The 25,577-nt window shown below is 29.4% G+C and overlaps 1 protein-coding gene across 1 annotated transcript in view; it reads right to left on the bottom strand.

The window, feature by feature from the left end:
- LOC107452544 (proton channel OtopLc) overlaps positions 1-19,752 on the bottom strand; it is a 114,536-nt gene extending 94,784 nt beyond the window's left edge. Inside the window, exon 1 of the mRNA XM_071179946.1 lies at positions 19,729-19,752. The gene's annotated coding sequence lies outside the window, so the exon portion shown is untranslated. The remainder of the gene's footprint in view (positions 1-19,728) is intronic.
- Between the last annotated feature and the right edge of the window lie 5,825 nt (positions 19,753-25,577).

Here is a 25,577-nt window from a genome sequence, read left to right as displayed (position 1 = left end):
ATTCGAGTTGATCTTATTAAGTTTGTGATGTTATTTTCTGGAGATATTTACCACGCTTTAATAATTACTGTTTTCATTGTATATTACAAATTTTAAATAATTTAAAAGCTGGTGATGCGTCGCACCATCTCTTGGAATTTCAAAAGACGTGAAATAAAATGCATCAGAATCATTCATTTTATTCATTCGTTTTACGAAAATAAAGAATGCTCTTTGTCAAGGATTGGAACGTTTTCGCTTCGTGGAAATTTTTTTAAGAAGAAATAAACCTCATTTCGTAACAGTTGTTGTAGTTGTAGTTCATTTATGTCGCACTGGAGCTGCTTATTGGGCTATTGGCGACGGTCTGGGAAACATTAAAGAGGATGATCCGAAGACATGTCATCACATTTTTGATCCATTGCAGAGGACATGGCTTCCCTGCTTTGGTAGCCTGACAACCTGCGTGCGAAGTCGAGCACTTTACGGTAGAACAGTTTAATGAGGACCAATACCGCACACCCTCTGTCCCTACGCAGACTGATCCAAGTTGTCACCCACCCGCACACTGACCGTAGCCAGTGATGCTTGAAATCGGTTGGGAACCGCGTCTTAACGATCAGTCCACTGCGGGACTTTTCCTATTTATAACATAATAAAACTCTTTTTTTTTAAAAATTCGTGTTGATCTTATTAAGTTTGTGATGTTATTTTCTGTAGATATTTACCACGCTATAATAATTACAGTTTTTATTGAAATATTAAAAATTTTAAATTATTTAAAAGCTGGGGAATCGTCGCACTATCTCTTGGAATTTCAAAAGACGTGAAATAAAATGTATCAGAATCATTGATTTATTCATTCGTTTTAAAAAACAAAGAATGTTCTGGGGTAAGGATTGGAACGTTTTCGCCTTCGTGGAAATTTTTTTAAAGAGAAATAAACCTCACTTCATAACATGGAAAGGAAAACGCATTTTTTTCTCTTTAAAAGGCCTGATACAATGAATATGGTATCTAAATTCCGTGAATGTCCAGTTTTAATGCCATGTCTATCATGATTTCAGCTTAATTCCATGGAATAATGCCCTGACTATCATTTTTCATAGGGAGAATTCATGAAAAGTTTTCTGATATTTTTCAGAGTTGTAGAACTGATAGCGAGTAATTATAGAACACGATTACAGATGTATTCGTGGTTTTATGCAATTACAGTTTACGACTATAATTATGAACATAATTATAGGTAATAGTTAACTACGATGAAGAATAATAATGCATATAAGTAATCTTAAGTATAATAAATTTTAGTCCTGATTTTTGTTGTAGTTTTAAATACACGAATTTCTAATCATAATTGTAATTTGATTAAATGAACCTTAAATTTCATTTACATCCGATTAATAAGCTAATAATTATTATTATCCGATTAATAATCCAATAATTAAACTTGGTTAAACGCTAAAGCAGCATAAACCCAAAATTTGTCCTCAAATAAATTTTAAAAAATTGTACTTAAATTAAAAGTGAGGAGAGTCTAGAGGAACATTATAAATTTAATAAAATTTAAACCTAGTCATTTTTAACCGGTTATCATTGCAAATTCCTATACAATTTTGATTTATAAATTCGCATTAAATTTTTGGATACTTTTAAAATTCGTTTGTTTTTCGGCCAAGAGCTTATAATGTAAAAACTTAATTCCTAATAATGTGTTATTGTTTTATTAGTATTTATTATTTTCACTTTACATATTAGCTGGATACAGTTTTACATAAAGTTTTTTCAACAAAAGTTAGTCAGTTTAGCTATGTGCCATGTAGATATGTGCTTTATGCTATGTAGACAAAAGTAAAAAACATGCGAATGAAACACAAATAAAAGTACATAAATGAGCATAATGTAGCTTCAGTTCTCTAAATATGAACCTTCCTCAGTGTCTAAATATCAAATGATGGTTAATCATTTGGTGTTTAGACACTTAGGAAGGTTCTTGTGTATAGAACTGAAACTATAGTGCGTCCATTTATGTATTTTCATTTCTGCTTTATTCATGTAAAATCAACTTATTCACTGTTTGATTATTGTAAAGCGTTAATAAGTGAAATACTATTTTAAATATTCTTTTTATAAGACGTTGTATTAAGGCAATATCGTAAGATTACTTTATGATCAAAAACTACAGCTTTTAGTTTTAAGACTCCCATTTAAAAATAATAGTCAAATAAAAAACGTAATTATATCAGAGAGCACTAAAAAAGGATGATAAATAAGTATTACAGGTAAATAATGTTTAACAAAGAAAAAAAATACTTTGCAAGTAAAAAAACACCTTTATAAAATTTTATTAATTTTATGCAACTCACAAATAAAGAAATCTGAAACTTTTTTTTAATTAAAAAAAGACATTCAATGTGATTTTCTGTTCAATAAGAATAAACTGACAGCTATAAGAAACGATTTTATACCATTATGTCTTTATATTATGTATAAAAGTACACACAAAGTATATAGAAAGAAATCAATCTAATCATTTAAAGAGATGGAATTTAAGTAACTATATTTTAAAGGAGGTCTGTTTTGCTTAATCTAATATCTTCCTCAGTTTTGGTCATTATTAAATTAGTTGCCACCATATTTGAGAACATCAGGTAAATTCCTGGTCAAGTCTAGAGAAACATTAAATTGAAGATGGTGGTTGGTGTAATATAACCTATTATTATCGTAATTGACTCAGATAATTTAAGAACGAGTGAAAATTTATAATTATTTTAATAAGTTTAAGTTTCAAACTCGGGAATAAATTTAATAAACTTCAGTTTCGAAACGGTCGATATATTTTCTAATTTAAATCACACACCAATGGCGAAATAAGTAAGCAGAAAAATTCAAAATTTTAATTTATGGAGTAATCTTCAAATTATAAAGTTAAAGATAATAAATATGAACAGACATGTACCACTTTTTCTGAGATTTCTAAGAGCTTTGGCGGCAGGTACTTCAGATAAACGACCAGTTTGATGGGACAGACGCCAATTACACCGCCAAAAACACAATGTGCTGTTTTACCGGAAACACGGTGAAATTTCAGGAAACCCGAGCTACGTTATGACCGTTAGCTTATATTAATTACTCTAATAAAACACCCCCACTCACCCTTCGAATACAGACAATCCGTTCGCAAAACCCCTCACTTTCTCCGTCCACCCCATAACTCGCCATGCTGCCAACTAAGGTTTTCTAATAATCTTCAAATCTCCTGCCACTAAGTTCCATTATTTTAATTACCTAGACCATTAGAGCCATATATATGGATGCATACATATATATCCTGTAGCGGATCTGCTGGACATTAATATTTGGTGATTGGCAAAGCGTATTGCGTGGAGGTATTTTTTTCACCACTTATTAATTCCTGTTCTTGCAATCTGCGAAGCTCAATTAAAACGCAAAAGGTTTTGGCGAGGAAAAATTTTTATGAAAACTTCAGTTTTGGCGACTAGATGCCTTTTAACTGCTGGAGAATATTTTTAATTGTATTACCTTTTTAGAGAGGCACCATCGAAGAAGTGTGTATGGAACGTTGTGTTTAATTAAAGGAGAACCATCAGGTGTGTTTTGCTGCAAAATGAAAGTTTGCAGCATAAAAATTTTTGCAAACCGTATCTCTTCTCTCCTGTAATTGCTTGTAGCTGGTCTTCAGCCGTGGAAGTGCTCTTAGTTTTTATTACGTTGCATAATAATTGAGACTGCGCATTTCTTGTTAAAGTCGCTTCATATTTACGCAGAACAAAATGTGAAACTTTGATTTTTATCTTTTTTAATGCACGAAGAGGGAAAAAATTAAATGCTTTCCAATTTTTTAATCTTTTTTGTAAACTAATTGCTTGATAGTGAGATAACTAAATCATTCATTTATGAGATGGAAAAAAAAACTAAGATAAAAATGAATATTTTGCATATTAAATTTTAATAAATAAAGTGAAACGACTTCTGATTTTTTAATGTCTTTTATTCATGAATTGATTTAATTTCTAATATGCATCAATCGTGAGAAAGCTTTATGTATTAAACCGTTTACTTGAAATACAACAAATTTTAGAGGAAAGTTACTTATCGTAAGTTTGGAGTTCTAGAATTGAAAAACATTTAGAACAACATTTTAGAGTTGCCATGTGACAAAGAGCATTTATTCAAGCAGAGAAAAGAGGTATTGTAATAATCGCGTGCGAAGAAAATGGTTATAAAATAATCTAGAGCGGAGGTTCCCCATCTAGGGTCCGTGGCATACAAGTGGGCCAAGGGCAGTGTGGTACTGGTGGTGGTTTTAGAAAATTGATGGTCCACGCAACAAATAAGTTTGGGAACCGTTGATCTCTAGAGGATCCCAAAAAGACATCACTACTCTCATCTTCCGCTAGGAAGAATAGGAACAAAATAACTTTTATTACCGATAAATTGTTTATGATTCAATATTGATCTATTTAGAAGAAAGAATTAAAGGCTTATTTTAAAAATTATAGTTCGGGTTAAATACGATAAACTAAAGTTTGTCCCTTTCTCGCAGGTGAGCTTAAGACTCAATTTTAAATTAACTGAAGAAATGAGTGAATCGAAAGGGGGACACGTAAATACTCACTACAGTTCAAAAATCACTAGGGGTTTTAGCAAGTATGAAGTACAAAAAAGTACATTTTCTGATCAAATCTATTCACTTGTTTGAAACTTTATCTAAAAAAATACGATACTATAACCTATGTATTTTTTTACACTAAACTATATGAGTCTAAAACCAAATTGACATGTCTAATAGCTTAAAAGTTTTAGGGATTATAAAGGTTTCAAGTATAAAAGTTACAAATTTTGAAATGACGTAAGGAGTTGTTTGCAATGTACTTTTTAAGCTAAATTTAATAAAATCGAAAATAAATTAATAGAACAAATAGTGTAATATTATAAAGGCTTTAAGCGCTGAAATCTACAAGAAAATGTAAAATTTTAATTCTTGATATCGCATAACTTCAAAACTGTTAGTCCTATCAACACGATTTTGATGTCAACAGATTTCAGAATGAAAAAAGGTTTTAGGAAACAATACGGGGAAATAACGAAAACGTAAATGGTTACTGTGCAGACAAGTGAGGTATTATATTCCGTATTCAACTACATAGAAACTAGCTTACATATCTTAAATAAAAATTAGATTTTTTGGAGCAAGTGATATGACGTAAGAATGAAGATTCAAAATGACATTTTATTGACTATGAGTAACTTAATTTTAAATATTATACGTTGGCAAAATCTACAAATCTATAACACTAATTTAAACTGTTTATGCCATTGCGTTCGCATTTTTATTTGCTGCCAAAAGAGAGGCATTCGATGGTTACTCATTAAAATTAAAGTTACAATTACTTAATTAAAGCTACAAATGTCTGTTGACAAATGCAGTACTTATAGATTTCTTCCAGTTCCAAAATACTACTCTCTTTCATTATAACTCTATAAATTATAACTTAACTTTTTCATTCCAATGAAAAAAAAACTTTCCCCATAGATATTAGATAACTACCATTCCATCAAAGAGCATCGGGCCAAAATAGTATTCAGACAAATTATAATTCTTTTTTTTAATTTAATGAAAACATACTTTCCCCGTGAATATTGGATAACTACCATTCCATCAAAGAGCACCAGACCGAAATAGTATTCAAACAAATTACAATTCTTTTTCTTTTAATCCAATGAAAAAATTTTCTCATAAAGATTAGATAACTACCATTCCATCAAAGAGCATCAGACCAAAATAGTATTCAGACAAATTATAATTCTTTTTTCATCCAATGAAAAAAAAATCTTTCCCATCAATATTAGATAACTACCATTCTATCAACGAGCACAAGACCGAAAGAGTATTCAAACAAATTATAACTCTTTCGTTTATCCAATGAAAAAAGTCCCCCCCCCCCAGAAATACTAGATAACTATCATTCCATCAAAGAGCATCAAACCAAAATAGTATTCAGACAAATTATAATTCTTTTTTTAATCCAATAAAAAAAAAACTTTTCCCATAAATATTAGATAACTAACATTCCATCAAAGAGCATCAAAGTATTCAGACAAACGAGAATTTTTTTTTATCCAATAAAAAAAAAAACTTTTCCCATAAATATTAGATAACTACCATTCCATCAAAGAGCATCAGACCAAAATAGATTTATCTCAGTTCATTTCTGAATAAAATCTTTCAATACACCTAACTGTAGAAATAAGTGGGAACTAAAATCCGGGAAATGAGTTCCGGGAAAACGGGAATGGAAAAGGTGTATACATTTCTGCCATCTGTAGCTGCCTTTTGATGAGGTTTCCCTACGAATACAACAGCTGACACAAAAAGTGATCGGTCAGTTCCCAAGCGAATTCTTAGTGTCCAAGCGTTGGGGTCATTTTTACGACTCTCGCCTTATTATTTCGGGAGTTGCTTTCGTTTTCGCTGTCTGTAGCAATAACTTGTCCAAACTTGCAAAGAAGGGGTTATGTACAAACAGTGGGTCGGACACATATTTCTGATGGAAAACGCAGTGATAGTTTGAATTGAATCATTTTTCGGAAACAATTATCAGGCTTTCACAGTTCATAACATTGTTTATTTATTTATTGAAACAATAATGGTGAGATTAATGGAAAATAATGAATCGCCACAAAAACAGTATTCATAATTTTAAAAAAAATTTGAGTCATTCGCAATCACTAATTAGTTTTTAATGAGAATTAAAAAATAATGAAATTATCCGAGTTGTTTTTATGAATTATTTATAAACTCAAACGCAAGAATAGAATTTAAGTTTGAAGTTTCTTGAAATAAAGTTCTGAAATTGAAGTAGTAGCTAAAATGAGAAAATATTCACTACCCTTGAAAATAAATTCGCCATTACTTTCTCAATATTTTGATTCCGGGAAACGGGACTATATTAAGCCCATACTATATTAAGCCCATTAAGTGGTGCTATATTACTATATTAAGCCCATTAAGTGGTGCACAGAGTTTCAAATATTTCCCTATCTCAGAACACGACACTGAAACAACTCTAAATATTCTTATTGTAAAAGTATTTAAAGAATATTGATAAATTGTGTAATTAAATTGTACTCTGTTGCTTCGGTTGGCAACAATAATTTGATCATAACAATGTTTAAATTATTAACAATCATATTTAAAAAATCATTGTTATATCATCTAATATTTAATTTTGCGACACTTATTTAATTTTAAATAAGAATTCTTTAGATGATACTACACTAAAATATGTTAAAGGCTGAGTAATAATTTCTAACACTATATTGGAAATTTTATCGATCACTTTAAATAAAGTTTTTAAAAAGTTAATTCGAAAGCGATATTTAGTTGTTGCTTTTCAATTATGTTAAAGTGAAAAAAAAAGGACATTTTAGAATAAGATGTATTGTTGACAGAAAATTCAACCATTTTTAGTAAATTAAAAATAGTAGTTGTTTGAAGTAATATCATCTTTTTAAGTGTTACAAAGTTCATAATTGTGTTAAAAATAAAGCCAACACGAAATCAATAAAAAAAAGTATAAAAAAAGGCTGACAAAAGTAAAAAAAAGTTTTTGTTTATTTCCGAAAATAAATCTATAAATACATAGTAAGAGAATTTTAAGAATAAAAAATTTCTTTTATCTGAAATAAAAATAATAATAAATAAATGAAAAAAGATAAATTTCTTTTTGAATCACACAATTTTTTTAATTATTTTGCTTCTAAATACTAAGTAGTAATGGATGTTTACCGCTCAAAAACTGAAAACTATTCCGAAAAGTAGTGAGTTTTAGAATCGTTTTCTGAATAAATTACTTATCCTTTTTTTTAAAGTTTAAAATAACATTTTTAAATACAAAAAGGTATATTCAGAATTAATTTTAATATGCTCTTAATTAATAAATCATTTATTTATTTGAGTTAAACGAAGTATATGTGTTGAACTTTAGGGATACAAATTATTCTGCAGATTGTAAATTATATTAGAATATCGAAAGATTTATAGTAAAAAAAAAATTATTATTAATATTACATGAATTCTTTGAAAGTATGAATGCTGAATTTTACTGTATTTTTAATATCAAAAGACTATACCCTTAAAAGAGAAAAATAAATTTAACCACAACACAAGAAAATTCATCATACCTAAGAACCCCTTATATCAGATCGAGATTCTTTTTTTATTAAATCAAAATTCTTAATATAATTTTGTCTCCGAATGTATATTGAAGACCGAAATCTTTTCGAACTTTCATTACTATGACAACCCCTTTGAAATAGAGGTCGCAAAGAAAATATCGAAGGACGAGTGGGTGAAATCCGTAGTACCACAAACACGAACTTCATTACTTGGGGCAATAAACAGAGAACTGAGAACCCGATATTAGGATCACTCTTTTTATAACACCCAAGAAATCGGTACCCGGTTCGTATTTCGGTTCGGACCTCAGTAATTGTTTTGCCCCTTTTACGACACAAAAGACTTAAGGCGAGAATAGATTTCTTTGTACTCTTTTTTTCCCGCTGCTTTACTTTCCGAATCGTTTGGCACTTTTCCATTGGTTCTTTTGCAACCACCCGAGATTGGCGCCAGCCAGAATCGGCCGTAAAATATATCTCCAATCCTATTTCTTTTTACTCGATCGTGCAGCCAATACTATTTTAATTTCTTAAGCAAATACAGACAGACTAAACGCAAAATAGTGTGCAGATTATATTATTTACTGAAAAACTGTTCTTCTCTTTTAGAATTTGATTAAATTTTTCTGAAGCACGTAAAAATAATTTTTTTGTTCTATCAGTGCTTCTTTTTCCCCTCTTTTGATTAGCCCAAACACAAGAAGCTATTTTTTGGAGCTGAAGTTAAGACGGAATCTCGAATTCTGCATTTCTTATGTAAACAGTTTTTCGAATACACTTGGTTGAACGTGACTAATCCAAAATGCACTGAATTTAAGATGGGAATTCTAGTGGCCACATTGGGTTAAAAAATATTTATTCCATTGCATATTAATAATGGTAACACTGTACAAAAATTATTAAATATAGAAAAAAATTTAAAAGTGGGTAACAGTTTGAAAATTAGCAAAAAAATTTTTTTTCATACCCTCTTCCTGTTATGAAAGATGCCTAATGTTTAAATGCTTTCGTTAAAACTTGATAATTCATCACTATTAGTGTTTTTCCCGAATACTTTGATTCTTTTTCTGCATTGTTAAAAATATTCTTTTGAGTGTTCCTAATTCTGATAATAAAAAATGTGATATTCCAATATTTTAAATTTTACAAAAAAAGCAAAAATGCTAATTACATGAAATAAGTTTAATTTCTTTTTGAAAAAAATATACCGTTATAGACGTTTGCATAAAGAAAAACGACGAAAAATCATATTACTTAGAATAGTAATACAGCGTACATTATTAAAACAATAATTATGAAAATCTATCATATATATCACTGAACAACATTTAAAGATATTCTTAAGTATTCTTACTACTTCAGAAACTAAATGTTCAGTCCATCTTAAAAATTTTAACATTTAAACTGACCAAATAAACTCACAATTTAGGGGTGCTAAAAATAAAATTTTAAAGCATGTTACAGAATTTTATTCTTTAAAATTCTAAAGGATTCCTTTTTCTTCCAAAAAAAATATCCTGGTATTGAATTTAATAACAAATTTTTATTTTACCAAAATATTTGACAGTTGTGTTTCATCAACTTTTATTGAAGCTTGACACCTCTTTCACATAGTTTCACTGATTAATGTCTCGCCGACTTAAGAGGCCATTAAAAATGTGATTTTTATTAAGTGAATTGTGAAGCGATAGTTTTATTTTCCGTGAAAGCCACCACTGTTACGCTATCAACAATCTAATTACAACCTTTTCTCAAAACTTCTGCCGTCTAGTTTCGCGCTACAATTTTTTCTTCCTTTTTTCTACTCCCATCCCAGTTATAAACACATCGCTGATGGCATTTCAAAAGAAGAAATAAGAACCACTTTCGAAAATGCCATTAAACATTCATACTGCGTCTTTTGAATTCGGCAACCGTTCGAAATAGAATAGTGTTAAAAACATAATGACAGAAAACGATTTTTACCTCATTTCTTAAAATGTTGTTAAATGCAATTAAGTGTGAACACAGTTTTAAATGAAGTGAGCTATTTTTCCTATTTGACATGATGAATTTCGAAACTCATCCTTCATTCCACCAATTTTGACTCAAAAATGCTTGGCCATCAGGCTTTGTAATTGATATTAATAGATAATGATAATGTTTTTGCAAATATTTTTACTTAATGATGAAATGAAATATGCATGTAATATGACAGTGCTTGGGGAAGTTTTTTTTTTTCGTTGTTTGTTTTTCGAAACAAGTTTAAAAGATATTAACAACACGCTGAATTAATTTAATATTTAACTCTGGAATTTTTTATACAAGTATCATATAATTATTTTTATTTTATTGAACTGTAAGCCAGAGAGACTGTAAATTTTTATCCAGTAAAATGTACATTAGAAACTCATATTATAGACACTTATGCTACGCATTCGTTATTTAACATGGTTTTATGAATATCAAAAATAAAGTGCGTAGTCCTATTTAAAGTAAAACATTATCGAAAAATAATTTAACCGATTTCTTTCTTTTAAGAGAAACTCTGAGTTTGCCGAGTTTTCGTTTCTTCAAATACGAGTGTGTTCCAGGTTAAGTTAGGTAATTAATGAAAATATAAACATAGAGATTATAATTGCATTTTATTTGGAATGTTCCACTTTGCCTATATTTTTGAATGTCAAGTTTGTTGACTTAAAATGAATATAGCTCAATACAAAAAAATGACACAGTTCTAATAAGAATATCTCGTGTTGCTATTTACACCTACTCCTAGTTTCAGAAACTTTTAGAAATTTAAAACTTTTTAAAAAAGTTAAAAACTGTCTGTAGCGAAAGCAACATTGTGTATTTCGTCCGTAAAACACAGTTTTTAATTTTTAGAAAATTTTCAAACTTATGAAAGTTATTGAAAATCGGAGTAAATGTAAATGGTATCAAAAGTTACTTTAAAAACATTATCAGAACTTCCAACTGAATTACATGCTTTTAAACTCTGCCAACATAGCATTCATAAGTAGTTAAATTATCCTTTAATAGATTCTAAACGCAGTTCATTAAACACATTTAGAAAATCACGTAATTTCTACATTTCTTAAAGAAAATACTTTTTGGAAGAAAGGGTAAGAAAATTTAATCAGGGAGATTAGACAAAGAACAGTTTTTACAGTTTATATACGATTGTAAAGAGCAGTTTTTACAGTTTATATACAGTTCATACGGGTATATTATTGTCGAAAATAAGTGGAACAAGTCTTATTCCCCCGTCCTTGAAAGGGTGAACCAATTCTTTTGTTTACATGTACTAAAAACATTTAAAATCATAAAGCAAACTTTTTACCAATTGTGTTTGAAGAACTAACTAGAAGAATTGAACTGATTGTAGCATTTCACAATTACAGAAACAAATTGGTTTAGCGAAAAAAAATACCTGAATAACTTTCGATTTAATAAACAAATTTTTAGATATCATGAAATCTGTACAGTTCAAAGGACAGACTTGCATTATGCTAATTAATTAGTGCAAGAGACATTTTAATCACACATAGAAAATAAATCTTTTTCTGAACAAATAAGCAACTGTTTCCAAGTAGTCGGATTTTTCATATCGGGAGAATATGTAATCAACATGTAATTAACGTGTAATCTGTACTATTCAGAATACACGTTAATTACATTTTGATACATATGATCTGAACTTATTATACGAAATAATAAGTTCAGAAGAATTTTTAATCATATATAGAAATGCACTTTTTCTGAACAAATAAACCATTGTTTCCACGTATTCAGATTTTTCACCCCTAATTCGGGGAAATATGGCTCCCATTGTAAATAAAAATCAATACGGTTAGTTTTTTTTCTTTATGCGTATTTTATATTTTGCTTATATTTAGAATCTATTTAAGTTAACTCTAAAATTTTTTGCACGCAATTATAAAACTAGTTAATAGAAAAATAATTGAACGAAAAAAAAACTTTATCTGCAACTTCTTAATATTTTCATTATTTTATTAATAATAATTGAACCTTTTTTTGAATTACAAGCTTTAAAACTTTTACGTAAATTTAAACATTACGTAAATTAAAAATTTTACAAAACATAATCCAAAATTCTGAACAAAATCTACCAAATAATTTCTGATCATTAAAAATTCAAATTTTAAAAAATTTTTTTCTTAAATATTATTTAGCCAAATCCTTGATTTTTCCCAATTTCCCAAATTCCCAAAAATTTTTGATTTTTCCTTTAAAAATGCAGTTTAAAATAACGTAAAACTTTATCTACTTTGCATTTCAAACTTTTATTTCGAAAAATACGAGTGTTTTTAATTTTTCACATATGAATCAAACGATTAACGATGGATACGTGTTAACAACGATTAACACAGGTCTAAGTTTTATTTTTCCTCTTTAAAATATGATTTTAATTTTTAAAAAAGCTCTAGATCTTCATGCAACAAAAGAATATGAGTTTTGTAGTAAAACATCTAATTGAAGAAGATAACTATCGCACTTTCTATACTTAGATAATTTATCTGATTTATGCTTCTTAAAAAACGAAGACTACTAAAAAATATATAAGAACTTTAAATAAAAGTAAAATACGGCCTAAAAAGTGACGAAATCTGAAGAAAATTTTACATACTTTCAACTAAACTTCATACTTTATTTTAAAATATGTAAATATTTCTCTTTCAAAATGTGAAAAACTAAAAACTAGGAAAATTTTGTTTTTTTTTCTGAAGTATATATTTAGGAAACAAAGCTTAGAAATTGCTGGAATGAGAAAACTGAACATTACAGGACTTTATTTTCTGGAAATTTTTGAAAGAAAACTCCCCCCGCACATAAATCACAGCATAAATACGTTTTCCTCTTTTCCCTCTGGCAGAAACAATACAATTATTAGGCACTTCGTTTTTGCCCAAACCATCCTTCTTTCTGCCAATCCATTCTACAATGCCTATGCACGAATATCATCTCCCTCGCCAAGTGTGAGAAAAAAAGAGCCTATTTCTCTCCATTAGGATTACAGAGCTTCCGCTAAGGCACAAATCAGTACGAACAAAACGGAAAGAATTCCAGAAAATGGGATTTCTTGCAGAAGAATAATTTTACGAACGACGCCATAATTGAAGACATTTAACTTCGAAACAGAATACCTAAAAAAATATACTTTTCTGCAAGTTTCGGAGAGAAACATAAAGATGACCATCCGAAACGTCACAGACACACCCCCTCAAGAACCAAACTCCCTCCCACCCCAACTAGAACAAAGCCTAAAAGTGTAAAAGCAAAGAATTGCTAATAAATGATGAAAACTCGCCGAACTCGCCAGTTTTTTACACTTTAAGGGGGGGGGGGAGAATTGCTTTGGCGCCTTGCGATCTGATGAATAGAAGAAATGCTGATGATTCGTTTTACATAATTATACCCGTAACCGAGTTAAAACAAATGCTTTCGCTCTCAATTATAAAGTTGAAGAAGTAAAGGGTTGAACTCAAGTTGAAGGTTTTTGAAAATTCACAAATATTTTCTCAACCCCAAAAGGGTTAAAAGAGTTCTCCAATATTATTCATTTCGACATTCCCCTATCTTATTCCATCTAATTGGGAAGGGAAAAAGAATTTCCCTATTTTTGTTCAGAAGAGTGTTGAATAAGTTATACGAAAAGGATCCAGTTAATTATGTACTTTTTTTTTGTTCCTCTCTCTTAAGAATTTCGAATTCAAAATGATGATTACTATTCCAAAAAGAATATTTCCATTCATATTAATAAATTCAATTCTAAGAAACATTTGCAAATTATTAATTTCATATTCAACCAACAATATGAATATTGAAATGGAGCTCGAATTGAAAGATTGATTTCAGAGAAATAGTTTACAAAAATATTTTGTTTATGTGCTCACAGAAGTTTCATATAATCCTTAAGATTTCATAGTTTATTACTATTGTATTCCAACATACCAGTTAAATTCTTTTAATAACTTTAAAATTCTTTTATAATTATCTATTTAATTTTTAAAAATAAAACTAACCAGTTCAATAAGCTTTAGTTTTCTCTAATTTATCCTTAAGAGGACCCTTCATAGAAAACAATCTTTCAATTACACATTCGAAGTATAAAAAATATGAGTTCAGATAAGCTATGAAATTTTTTCTATGAACTATGCAAAAAATTTTTTGTTCTTAAAATATCTAATTTCGAACAAATCATGGCAAGATTAATTTTTGTTAGGGAGAGAGAAAATAATCCCGTCATAAATTGTTCTCAATTTGATATTTTATAAGGAAAATTTCGCATTTGTGACTTCATAGTTTGCATTGTTAGGAATTTCCCGGAAAAAAATGGTTAAATAACTATTTATTTAATTGTTATTTTACCATATGCAAGCAAAACTGTCGAATAACTATAAATAAGAAGGTAATCAAACTGTTATCTGTGAGAAAGACCGTTTATTAACTCCTTAGGTCAACCTAATAAAGTCACTTAGTTTCTAGCAGCTGGGTAGATATTATAGTCGAGAAGGCTAATCGGTCCATCTCGTGTCCGACAGAACGGGACTTCGAGTGTCAGCGTTGACACCACGATGCTTCTTCCATTCCATTCCCTTCAACAAATTAAATATCTCCAGTGTCCTGCACTGTCCAATTCGTGACCCTGGACAATTAGAATATTATAATCTCATTCACGTTTAGATGACAGCACAATAAAGCTGCAAAACACAAAATCTAGTATTTCCCATCTCTAACAACAGATGGCACCTTCAGATAAATTAATGTAACCACATTCTATTGTTCATTTGATCTAACACAATTCAACCACAACCTATGCCTTAAATTTAATTTTTACAGTTTTCAAACAATGTTAGTTTCAAATGGTTAAAAAATCATATGGTTTCGTATTCATGGTTTTTTAACCATTCTATTTGCAAACGGTTTCAAAACCGTAATTGTAAAAAATATTTCTTGCCTTAAACTTAATTAGTTGAATGGACAGATTGCTGCCAGTTATTTCACCGTAATTTTAGAATGAAAATTCTAACTGTATATTCTTGGCTTATCTGAATTCATCTTTCCTTTCTGTACTTCGAATTCTAAATTACTAATGTAGAAATGAAATTGAAATTGCAATGATGAGTTTCTCCTGCGGTGTAGACTCTTCTTAAGAATCTTGTGAAATTTCTCTAGATTTTAGTGATAAAACTTATTAAATTTTAATTTTAAATTCACGGAATTTAATTAAAATGTATCGAAAGAGTTACATTCGCGAAATATTTCCAAAAAAAATATTTGTATCGTATAATATTTAGATCATAGGATATGTAATATAGATTTTTATCTTTAATATAAATAGATAAAAATAATATCACGCTAAAATTACCAAAATCAATTAAATAAAACAGTAAATAACATGCATCAAAAAGTGGCTTTATCTAAATAGGAGTTCATTTAAAATGAATGAGTTATTATAATGAGTCATGTTTAATCCAAAAGTCCAAAATTCAGGGATGAGAGCAGTCAGAAAGTAAAAAAGAGGAAATCCAAGAAAAGAAAAGAAGAAATAAAAAAAAAAGAAAAAGGAAAAAAAATTGTAATTTGCTAAATGATCCCCCAATTCGCCATTTAAAACTTCCATGATATAATAGTAGCAGATCATTTTTATAACCAGATTGATGGAAACAATAGTTGTGAAATTTCGAAATTCAACCTGCATGATTTGTTGCTGGATTGGCTGAAAATAATAAATAAGNCCATCCCCTCCGCAGAGGATCAAAATTGTGATGGCATGTCTTCGGATCATCCTCCGGGATGTTTCCCAGACCGTCGCCAATAGCCCATTGTGCAGCTCTAGTGCGACGTAAATTAACAACAACAACAACAACAACAACAGCATCAAAAAGTGGCTTTATCTAAATAGTTCATTTAAAATGAATGAGTCATTATAATGAGTCATGTTTAATCCAAAAGTCCAAAATTATAATGAGTCATTATAATTTTGAAATACTTAAACTTTTAGAAACCGACATATTTTAAATTTTTACATGCAGTAACACTTTTAAAATCTTGATAAAGGTTTAACAAAAGCTGTGTAACATTAAATTACTATGTTCGACTCTATTTCCGAATCATGAATTATATGAAAGCCCACTCTCAGAATTGAAATCAAATGTTCGAATCTGATTCCGAATTTTTACTTTTCAGAGAGACTGGCTCTTATTCTAATTCCAACTTATAATCCATTAAAACTATTAAGCGAATCCTTACGAAAGAATTAATATTAATGTTTGCATAATCCGTTTAAATTAAATTTAGTATTTTTGCTATGAATTCGTAAAAATTATTTGAGTTGAAAAACTAATAGTTTTCAGAAAATATAAATAATGTTTCAGAAAATAAGATACATCTTATAAACAAGACCTAAATTCTAACTAAACTAAGTCGAAATTGAGCCTATTTTTCTGCAGCCCTGATATTAAAATAATAATCCATTAAAACTATTAAACGAATCCTACGAAAGAATTGATATCATTGTTTACATAATCAATTTAAATTAATTTTAGCATTTTTATTATGATTTTAACTTTGTAAAATTAGCCGACCGGCCTGTGTAGGGGTTAGGGAACTGCCCTTGCAACAGAAAGGTTCTGGGTTCGAATCCCGGGAAAGGCATGGATGTTCCTTTCTTTTCTGTACTATCTGTCCTTACTGTGGGAGCAACGTTGGCCCACCTAATATGGTGCCCCTGAAAGAGTGGCCAACAAATCTGCGCTTCAGATGCCTGCATGACGTAAGTCATTCCCCAGGGGGGCATTGGAGAAAAAAAAATACTTCGCAAAATTTTCTGCTATGAAAAACTAATAGTTTACAGAAAATAAAAATAATGTTTCAGAAAATAAGATACATTTTTTAAACTGTAAGACCTAAATTCTAATGAAACAAAGTCGAAATTGAGCCCATTTTCCACAGCTCTGATTTTATTTATAACATTAGATTTTTAATTTTAGCAAGAATTTCGCTTTTAATTTCACGGTAAAAGAAATGCATTAAAAATAGCCACCACGAGCTACATCAAATTACCTGGAATCGAGAAAAAGATCTCTATTAAGTTCCAAAATTAATTTTGAATTTTTTTTTCTATATTTACTTACACGTGGAATTTCCTTTTTTGAAAAAAAAAATTCACTGTCAGTCTATCTTAAGGCGTTGACAGATTGATGTAAACAAATTTGCACTAAATAAAAATGTTTAAAATAAAAAGAACGGGAAATCTGAAAAAATATTTTTTTTCTGGAAAAATTCTCTAGTTTGTGGAAGACTACGGAAGCGATCAAAAATCAAAATAGGAGAGGGGCGTCGTTGCTAAAAATTAACGATGGCGCGCAACGATAAAACAATAGCTTTTAATTTCGCTAAGACAATAGGTATTATACTTTTTCTCTATGCCATGCTTTTGCGGTTCTGAGACAAGGGATGGTGCAGTACGCCACAGGCAGACTCCTTTGTTTGAGTTCAAGCACTTTATTATTTCATAAAGATTTTTTTCTCTCAATCTGAAGGGGTTGGAGGGGGTTAATTGAGAAAGAAAGTGTAAAGGGAATAATTAAAGCCCTATACGAGATAAATAGAAACGACAAATTTTTTGTAAAAGAATTTTTTTTTAATTAAAAGGATTTTTTTGTCACAGCAAAAATAAAAAGAATGGTATTTTTAAAAAAAAAACAAAACATTTCTTTGAAGAGAATATAAAGATGATGGCAAACGGTTGCATCTGACATATTCAATTCTTCTAATCTTTTCATCTGATTAATTCGAAGTAATCTTCAAAAATACTTCCTGATACGAACTAAATTGGAAAATTTAAAATCTATTTATTAAAACAAACAATTTATTAAAAATTGTAGAAGATAGCACTGCTTTTAGGTACTCAATGGAAATACCTGGTCAAATTGGAAGTACAATTTTTTTTCGAAAATTTAATATTAAATTGCGAGCACATAAAAGAAGAGCCAGTGGTTAAGGCACTGGCACTTAAAAAATTTTATTTTATAAAAATTAATTAAAGCGTAATATGTTAATCTAAAGTTTAAATGACGCAAAGAATCATTTTAACAAAAATTATAAACTGACAAGGAAAGAAATTTTAATGTATTTTGTTTTTTTAGTTATGAAATAATTATACATCAATATTGTTCACTTCATTTTGGTAGCAGGAACATAAAATATGTAAGTTTAAACAGAACAGAATTGTAGGCAATTCTCAAAATGAGCGATAAATAATACAGATGAAAAAGTCCCGCTTAATTTATTTGTAAAAAATAATTTCAAACTATTTCTCGCTTGAGTTCCCATTTAACAAAAATTTTTTTAGTCATATAAATATTAATTAAATTCAAGAATTGGAATTTGTTATTATTCTACCCTAAGCAATGCAATATTTTTTTTAAAAAAAGTTTTAACTTTTTAGTTTAAGGTTTTTCATTAAGATTAAAAGTTTCAAATTATAGTAACCTTTTATAGCTAACAATGTTTTTTTTTGTTTTGAGGAATGAATAGAATTTAGGAAAGTATTCAAGATAAAAATTGTAAATATTAATAGAAATTAATAACACGGCTTCATGCCTGATTTGTGTTAAGTTTGTGTATGAGATATAGAGGTAGTAAAAGAATTGAAATCTTTGAGAAAGAATCTTTGTGAAAGAATTTAGAATGCGTCTCTGGACAGAATTTATACTTGAAGGGCTTAGTTTACTTGAAATAGAATGGAAAGAACAGTTGCCAAACAAATGCCAAGTTTTTACAACCAATCAGGATCCAGATACGTCACTTGCAGGTGTCCCATTGTGAAAAATTTGAAAAAGGGGAACACAAAGGTAAAAGGTTCATTGGTGCCATTTTTTATTTTATTTTTTAAAATTTATCATAAGTTATTTATTAATTTATCGAAACTCTTATTTTTCATCAAAAAAGTTAAAACTTGTAGCATTATTTTTTAATTTCATTAAATAATATTAACTACGAATTTAAATATTCGAAACATTTTTCTTTATTATTATTATCATTAATAGTAAAATATTAAAAGATTTTTTTAAGATTACATGAAACATGCAATTTACATTTTTGAATGAAATATCAGGAAAAAAAAAGAAAATATTTGAATGATCACTGCTGAAGAAATCATGAAAATCAAATCATCATGCAATGTTTTGCGTCTTACGTAACAGCTATACACATATTTAAGCATTTCACTACAATTTATTGTGATACAAATAAAAATTCAATGTATTCAACATATTTCGAGTCTCTATCAAATATTTATAATCCGCCACTTTTATCCCTTTTCAATCTAAATAAATTCAATAAATATGGAATTCAATCCCCCCCCCCTTTCGAAACATCGCATTTGCTGTTTTCTCTCCCATCTGTACCGTTTTCTAAGTAGCCATCTTTAAACATTACATTTAGAAAGAAAACACTATATTAGCACGCTTTTCGTTTCCTTCGTGTTTCAGGCGGGGAGATATGACAATCACGTGATAAATATAAAGAAAAGTTTACCTTTTTTTAAAAAAAAATCTTGCACTCTTTCTTCCATATTGAACCCATTGTCTCTGTGAAATTTGCGTAAATTTTACCGAGTTTACATCAGATTTCCAAACATATTGATTTTTCTGCTTCAGTTATATAAAACAGTTACAACTACAGTTAAGATTTATGCTCAAAAAAATTAAATAGCTTCTGAAAATGTGATTTTTATTTTTTATTTTTAGGTTTCTTTTGTTTTATAGGTACGAGTTGTTATTGGCAATTTGTTTGAACTTCGAAATTGGGAAGTCTTTCAATTTATTCTATGAATTAAAATATCGTTTGGTTTTAAAACACATGAAATGAATCAGAAACGTTTTATTCTTCAGCGATCGTTTGGTCTTTTGTAATAGCGAAAACTTCTTTCAAAGTTTAAATTGCAGTTTATCAACTAAATGTGAATTTTTCTTATCTATTTATCTATAGAAGATTGAAATATAATTGGATTATTCTCTAAATAGTTCGAAGCATATTTTAAAAGAAAATTACTTCCCTTTAAGTTTGTTAATTTATTCGCCTCGTATCACACATTCCTTGTTTGCTTTTGTAATTAAAACTTTTTATCGTTTGTGCATTGTAAAGGTGAATGTCTTTTAAGCTGAAGCAATTTGATCATTTTTTTCTTCAATTTTTACTAATTTTGATAAATTTTTGATTTCAAATTGACCGAGAAATTTTTATTTAATTCAATGGATTTTTTTTATTCGAGAACTCAATTTTAAGCAAATCAACTGTTTAATGTGAACCATAAATCGATGCTGGCAATTTCATATGACGTCTGCGGACTTCGAAGCCAATGGCTGTGGATTCGAATCCCGCTCAGAGCATGGATGTTTCTCTTTGTGTGTTGTTCTCTATTGTATGATGTGTGAATGTGGCCCACTCTATAAATGGATATATGTGGCAGTGTGGCTTGGGTAATGTTGCTCGTCTCCGTAGGTTGCATCTTCCGAGGTAAAGAACAAAAGTTCAGTGGGTGCCGTTTAAAAAAAAATATATCACGTCTGCAGGTCACCATCGAAGGGGAATTAATTATCTGTGATGTCAACCTTCGTCTATCAAAAGGTACCTGAAAATAAAATCGAGTTAACAAGTCTGAATACTACTATACTACTGAATTGGTATTTAATATTTACAGTGGTAGTTACGCCACAATCGAATAAAGAATACTGATCTGTTTATAAAAATTCGTTTTGACGTAATTTTAATTTCTTTCCAGTGGAAAAAATCATTCGGCGAAATACAATTTTATTCGCCAAATTAACGATTTTATCGCATTTGGCGAGATGGCGGATGCTTAGCGTGGGCCCTGCTATCGACCACAAAAAAATTATTAAAAATTATGAAAGTTATGATAAGAATATCAACTTATCTATAATTTCAATACATATAAGTACGAAATCTTATTAAAAAGTATCTGCTATTAAATTTAATTTAATTTTACGTTTCATTTTTTTTGCATAATTTATTTCAAATTCTACAAAATTTAAACTAAAAATTAATATATTTGCAGAGGCTTTGAACCTAAAATAAGGTAAAACTCTTTTCCATTAACAAGATATAAAACATAACCGAAATTGACTCGCAATCGCCTTACATACAATATCATTAAAAGCTTTTCATAAGTCCAAAGCTTCTCATTTTTAGTTTTTTATAAACTGATTATTTTATTTTCGCATCAATTCTATAAATAATGCTTCAAGAAATGACAAAAAGTTTGTTATATTTCTCGTTATTTAAAAGGTTTTAAAAGTAAAAAACATCAATTTTTTTTCTTTAGGAAAGAAAACGAAACTTATCCTTTATTTCATTTAAATTTGTATACCACCAACGAAATATTCAGTGATTAACAGATATTTTTGTTTATATTCAAACATAAAAATTCTGTAGTTTTCCTCGTTTCGTTTTCATTATTTACAGCTAGCATTTTTTTCTTTCAAATTTCATTTTTCCAAGATCTGAAAAGGAAACGATGAGCTAACATAATAAAATACGAATCTTTTATCAAAAGAATTCTTGTAAAAACTAATTATTCCCAAATAAAATAAAAATATTTTCCCGATTTTTCTTTTCGAATGGAGACACAGTTAAAAATAAAATTATTTCATTTCTAAAGTCATATTTTCTCATCCTCCTCCCATTATTGCTTTTGTAAGTTCGAGAATTTGTTATTTTCATTAAGACTTCCGAAAAATTAAATAAAATCTTTTCATTTCATGTTTTGTACTTTCTCTGGAGTTATTCTTTTGATGACTGCATTGCACCAGTTAAAAAAGTTGTATTTTACGATCCTGTTGGATTCGAATGAAAGAAGGGTTATTTATAAAACTGGAATAATCAAAGTTTCTTAATTTCTGTGCTTAGTATTATTTTTTTCTCGCAATAATTCATTTTTAATATAAAGAAAATGTCGTTTTCAATAGATTAAATTGAAACGCAGGAAAATTAATTTTATTTATTGTGAATAATAATTCTAAAAAAAACCTAGACAACTTCATTTAAATACAAGATGAAAAGGAAAGGTAAACCATCATAAAAACTCAAAATTAATTCAAAACATTACTTTCGGCAATTAAAACTGTAAATTAGTGCTGAATTAAGTCTTTAGCAAACAGTATTTTGTTTCCTCTAATTTTTTTTTTACTAAAAATGCAGTAACATAACTCTGCTAGAAGCTTTGCCGGCATTAATAAGATAGAATAAATTAAACATCTCTTTACTAACCCAAGAAAAAAAATAAAAAACAGGAAAGCAAAAATATGTCATATATTAACGGGTAAATCTTTACAACTGTGAATTCACGTTAATTTTTTTTTTCTGCTTCGTCATAACAGTCCAGAGTAATATATAAGAAGAACTAAGACTAAACCTTGAAAGTTGTTTTGTCCTAATGACTGTATTGTGTAAATTTGAAAAGGGAATTTTTACTTTATTTTTTTTTATCTCGTTTTCAACTTCATTTATTTTATTATTTTTTTGATGCGCTTTCGTTTCCCAGCTGCCATTGCTAGTACTTTTGTTGCGTCTTTTGCTGGCGAGCTTTACATTATGCAAATGTAAAGAAGTAATTGTATTTACATAAGGCTGTGATGAATAATTCCCTGCTTAAAATCTCAGTTTCTTCATACCTCAGCCCTTATCTAGATTTTATTTCGTTAATTTTATACTTTTTTTTCCTCAACTGTTTTGCTTTAGCAACATTTCCAGAAGATAGTTTCAACTCTTTAAATGTTTTAAACGTTTTTTTTTTCTTCTCTGGTATTTTTACTGAATTTCGTTCGTAAAGTTGAAGTTGAATCTTTCAGCAATTGAAATGTTAAACTGAGTGAGTAGAACAATTTGCCCGGGCAGTTCTCTTTTAATGGGGTTCTTCTCTAATAGCACTTATGAATGTTTTTCTCTGCATTTTTTCATAACTTGTTTTCGCTTTCACGAATATTGAGATTAAAAGTGAAATGTTTTGGAAACTTTATGCGAGGAATAACAACAAAAAAGCAGGAGAAAGTTTAAATCTTAATGAATTTTTAATGTTGTGTAATTTAATAATGACTGCATACTTGCATAGTTTTAAATGCAAACATTTTTCTTGTGTTTGTAGACTTACCGTTTCATGGAAAACGAGATTATTTTTAAGTTTAATTGATTGACTTATCGAATTAATAAGTTAATGTCAAACAACATTCTCAAATTTAAGTTTTGTTTTTAATTTTTTTTTTTAATCTGCAGCTGTTATTCGGGGCTCTGAAGCTACTCATCTATTTAAGAAATCCACCGATATAAGAGTATATTACTTAGAGATCAATTAATTATTATGAATTTTATGTCTACAGCCGCACTTTATGTTCGCCTGCTTGAAAGTTTTCTAAAACATGTATGTTAAAGAAATATTTATATCGATAATTTGATACTATTTTATAGTATCAAATTAGCGAGCTGATATTGCAGAAGATAACTCCACTTAGCAAGCTATGTTCACAGAAGTTGCGATACACTTGTAGGGTGAGATTGAAAGGCTCCGTCCAACTCTAATGTCAAGCATGTACCACACATACGTAATCGCTTTCACATCAGGTGAGAATTCTTTGCATTTCATGCGAATAATGTCTTCAGATTGAAAGCATTCATTTACTATGTTTGCTCGGTAAAGACATGCTTTGTCATCCATAAACGCAAATTCTTCGCCCTTGACACCCCTAAACAAGCGTACATATTGTTCCATAATGATGTCCCGATAAATTTGGTCTTCCATAATTCTTATTTCAACACGCATATCTGTTCTGGATCACAGTACAATTCCATTTCAAGCATGCAATTCTACACCACAGTATTGGTGTCGTTAAATGCCCTGATGGTTAGCGTGTACCTGGCGTTCTCCATATGAACGTCCGACATGAATCAGACTGCGAGCTAAACCTGGACTCGTCAGATAACATCACGTAAGACCACTGCGATCATCTCTATACAGCATGTTTTCCATTCCAAGCTAATCGCTGGTGAAAATGAGTTGACGTGAGTGGAACAGACAGGACTGTGCCCATATAGATCAATATTTCCAAAACGTCTGCGCACTTGCTTTGAATCTGTAGTACACGTAGCTGCAGACAGCTGATGGGATAGATAGGATGCTGTACTCCGTTAGCATCCTTTGGAAGTTGCTGTCCAATTCCGGTCATCATTTGGTCTTGTAAGTCGGGTACAATCTATACAGTAACGTCTACAGTTCCTGGGATATATCCATATGAGTACGCCCACATTCCCGATAGCTGATGTTACTACCATGTAAATAAATCATCCACAAGCATCTTCTGTGTCATCACTATTCGGTTATGGCACCGAGGGTTTTACAAAATACTTGTGAACAATTTTATTTCTTTGCCACCATTTTTAATACCCCCTGTAACACTCCTGCCTTTGTACCTTACTATGATTTCATCTGGTGGCTTTTTTTAGATCTGGTTTGCATATTATTCTTGAAGAAAAAATGCTACAGGTGAATTAGAGGTGTGATAATTGTACAGGTGAAAGTTTTATTTTAGAGTTCAATTTCTATAAGATTCTGAATTATACTTACTTTTCGGATAAGAGTATAGTTTTGTTTCTTCATCTTTAATTATTTTTCTTTTTTACTCTCAGCTACCGCGGTTTTTCTAGTTTTTTTCTTTGCCTTTATTTCCATATTTCGTCGTAACTTTACATTTTATGTATAAGATTTTTTTCCCCATTCACGCCAAATTTCCCTATTCAAATTTGTTTCCTCGTAATTTTTCCCTTGTTGTTTATTTTGAATAAAAATTTTGGTTCAAACCTTATCTCATTCAATTTGCTCTAAATCTTATTTTATTTCAATATTTATGTAGTTAATATATGTCTGCTTCTTTATACGTTTACACTCAGAAGAATCTGTTTAATACTGCGTCATAATGTCACGCAAGCGTTCTATAACCTTTAAAAGTTGAATTGTGTTTTCATTCAAATTCAATCATGATAGCACGTAATCAGGCTAAAAGGTAATCAGTTTTCATGATTACAATAAGTTTCCATTTAGAACCTTTTTATATAACGATATCTTAGTTTAAAATTTTTCAAAATTTCAAACAATATATTGTAATGTGTGAAACTGCAACAATATATATACGCTTTTAAATCAATAAATTTTCTATGATTATCTGATGGATTAAATGGTGATGGTTTAAACAATATAAGACTAAAAATGGTTGAAATGGTGAAATTTTAAGCAAATAGTTATCGACTTTTAAACAATGAATGCTAAAAATTTAAACAGATTAACACTAAATATGATTGAAATGAGGAAATTTTAAAAT

Source organism: Parasteatoda tepidariorum, chromosome 4 (assembly GCF_043381705.1).
Source record: "Parasteatoda tepidariorum isolate YZ-2023 chromosome 4, CAS_Ptep_4.0, whole genome shotgun sequence".
Classification (NCBI taxonomy): domain Eukaryota; kingdom Metazoa; phylum Arthropoda; class Arachnida; order Araneae; family Theridiidae; genus Parasteatoda; species Parasteatoda tepidariorum.
Note: the sequence above shows the minus strand (reverse complement) of the source record. Positions and strands in the feature narration are given on the sequence as shown.